Here is a 3457-nt window from a genome sequence, read left to right as displayed (position 1 = left end):
CGAATGGGAAACAAAAAAAATGTTTTCTTGAATATAAGTCATTTTCTGGCAATGGAACATTAAAAAATTATTTTCCATTAAAAAGGGAAACTTTGCTTACTTTTTCTTCGTTAGTCCCTTTGAAATTATCTCTAATTTTTTTGGTGGTGGAACAATTTTTTTTTCAAAAAAACATTTTCCGGAAAATATTTTTCTTCGTACCAAAAACACACCCTCAATGTTATTCTCCCTTATTTCAACGTGTAATATGTACCATATGTTTATTGCAGCTTCGAATTGTTCTTGAATGTAATTTGGCAATACCAAATGGTTGAGATAGATGATATTGTGAAGGAGAATGTAATTTCACATTTCACATTTCTCTTGATATTTGTTTTTTCTGTTAACACGTTTGTAGTGAAAGTTTTGGCTTTTCAGTTTCTTATTATAGTTGTGAATCCAAAAAGTTGTGTCCTCAGAGGCGGATCAAGGAACTTATGTCATTATACTTTTGAAATTATGGGTTCGGATCTTATATTTGCTGAAATGTTAGTGAGTTTTAACATATATAATGTTGAAAACGCAGCCTAAAGGCAGCATCGGTTGATGTCTCTCCTTGGCTTAAGCAAAAAAGAGAAAATGCATAAGAATAAGAATGTAAAAACGCAAAGTTGAGTTGGCTAATTAAGGAAAGAACAATGAGTTAGTGAAATTTGAGAAATTATGCAGAATTGTTGGTACCAGGATTGTGGAAGTAATTGATGTTTGATTTTGTGTTTTTTTTTTTTTTTTGCTGCTAAGAAAGTATAGACTTGGATTGGACCAAGGACATTCAGCTCATAAGCTTTTAAATGTGAAAATGGATTATTTTTAAAAAGTAATGCATAATTTCTCGTGAAAATTTCAAGCCAAGGATCATAATTCTGTCCGACATTAAGCATTTGCACAGTACAACAGAAGATATTTCTTGTATGCAAATTATATGTTCTTTTAGGGGAGATATGTCTGGCTAATACAAATCTGAAAATTTGAAGTTTCAGAGAAGAATTTATGTTTGGGTATGCTTGGATATGTAGCTCTAATCTATGTAGTGACTGAAAATGACTTTAGCGTACTGAAGTATTTAAGAAGCTGAGATCATATTTGTGATTACCGAGTTTCAACTTTTTCTTTGATGGACAATAAAAACGATAGATTTGGAAAGCATGACGTGAAGTTACATTTAGGTTCTTTTGGGTGCTTGGATCTCATAATAGTTAAGGACCGTATTAGTTTCCCATGACAAGAATTCAGGACGCATTATCTGCACAATCATTTGATGTTTGAATTTGAACTGATTGACGGCAATTTAATTAGTTCATTACGTGCAAAATGTATGCTTGTTGACTTCATACTGTTCATCATTTGATTGCAATGGCCAAATTTCCTTTCCAACGAACTTGCTTTTTTATGTTAGTGATTCACGTACTTGACAATTCTTCTTTGCCTGATAAATGATAGTAACTCATTTATTTCTGGTCTTTTAACTTTCTGTAATCTTTCCAGTCAACTGCTGAAAATGGTTCCCCAGCTCTGGACTACTTCACATTTTCATCAAGCATAGCTGACTACTTGAAATCAGCATCACTCCTTATCAGCCACGCAGGTAATTCATGGTTAACGATAAATGCAGCTTTATACTTACAGCATATCACGTTGGTACTTTCATCTGTCATTTGTTTTTGCTTATTATTCTCCTTTAACTTGCCCATCAGAGCACTTAGCCTTTTGGATATCAACGTTGGATTAAAATGGCTATATATTTGGGGAATTAGTTCATAGATGGAGATAATAGTTGTACAATAGCAGGAAAAAAACGTGTGAATAGCAGATGCCAAAAGCTAGAGTTAGCTTTCTCTCATTGAGACGCTTAAAACATTTTTATAGCGTTCCAGTGCTTATGATAACTTAACTAGAAAGTATAGGGGGAATCAAGTGTTTTAATGTGTGGAGATGACTCTGTATCCCTTAAGGCGTTTATCCCGTGATGGGATTTATGTCAACTTCTGTTCAGTTACCTGCTAGCAAATTGTTAAAGATAAATATTGTGCTCTCTAATAGCTTAAGCTTTTATATGAACTGGTCACACTCTTCAACATGGTATTAGAGTAGACTGAGACCTTGCGTTCAGGTCTCGACGCGACCTATTGTCAAAAAAAATTCATGTGATTGCCCTTAAAAAAGAATCAAACTTGCAAACGAGGGGTCTATTAAAAATATAAGTAAGTAAATAAAAGTATCTTCTCTATAATAGCTTAAGCTTTTAGATGAAATGTTCACACACTTCAACACAAATATTTACGGCTGCTAGTGGCCTCAAAAGATATATGATTGGTGAAAACTTGCTGCACTTTCTTCTGAGGTGGCATGTTGAGAAATAGGGAAATGACCGTTATTTTTGGTCATTATATGACTTCTATACATGCATGCTTTGAAAAGTTTCATTTTGATCATGTTTAGATTGTAGAAAATGAATTAAAAAGCTAAGGCTATGTAACATGTTTGAAAGTGCTGCAGGTTCAGGGAGCATATTTGAGAAAGTGCAGAACTGGCTCGCAGTTCAGGGATCATGTTTAATTGTGGTAGTCAATGAGGATCTAATGGACAACCATCAAAGCGAGCTCGCAGAAGAACTGGCTGAGAGAAAGCATTTGTATTGTGCTCGTCCACAAACATTATACAAGACTATCTAGGAAATGGATCCGCAATCTCTTGTACCATATCAACCAGATGACGCGAAACCAGTTGCTAAACTAATTAACAGATATTTAGGTTTCCCAGAGGACTAATTGAACTTATTGTTCTATGTAGTTTACATGAACTGAAGTTCAATTGTATGTGATTTATTATATTGGCCTAAGCTTGGAATCTTCAAATTTTCTGTTCCTAATGATATTTTATGTGATTCAGTAACTGTCTCAGAAGAGGCAATTAAAAATTCAGAATTAGTCTACCCTTTCTTTAGGTACTTATGTGCTTTTATTTTGAAGAATTAACTTAAATAGCTGTTCATTCAACCGCTTAAACTAAAAATTACTAACGAATGTAAGTATATATATTATATGTCTATTATGTATATAATTTTGTATCATAAGTATATAATCTATGTATATCAGTTAGGAAAACAACCAGTGTATCTGACCGGGTATTTGTATAAAGATCCCCTTTATTTTTGCATCATATTTTGACAATCAGATATTAATGAAGTTAAAAAGAACATTTTCAAAAGCTAAAAAAGTAGGGCCAACTTGCAAGTTATAACTTTACCAAATGGGAAACTCATGGAATGATATTGCTGCTTGGAAAACACTTTTTACAATATGGTATATGCATCAAAATGATGTGTATAATACGTGCTCATAACATATGATTTTACGCTTAATCATAGTTAATTAGATTTATTTTTATTAGCCACCAGTGCTTTGCTTTGTGGTAAGAG

General features: G+C 33.2%; 1 pseudogene; it reads left to right on the top strand.

Moving 5' to 3' along the window:
- The first annotated feature begins 306 nt into the window (after nucleotides 1–306).
- LOC132638021 (UDP-N-acetylglucosamine transferase subunit alg13-like) lies at nucleotides 307–2918 on the top strand (annotated as a pseudogene).
- Nucleotides 2919–3457: the final 539 nt, after the last annotated feature.

This window comes from Lycium barbarum, chromosome 4 (assembly GCF_019175385.1).
Source record: "Lycium barbarum isolate Lr01 chromosome 4, ASM1917538v2, whole genome shotgun sequence".
Lineage (NCBI taxonomy): Eukaryota > Viridiplantae > Streptophyta > Magnoliopsida > Solanales > Solanaceae > Lycium > Lycium barbarum.
Note: the sequence above shows the minus strand (reverse complement) of the source record. Positions and strands in the feature narration are given on the sequence as shown.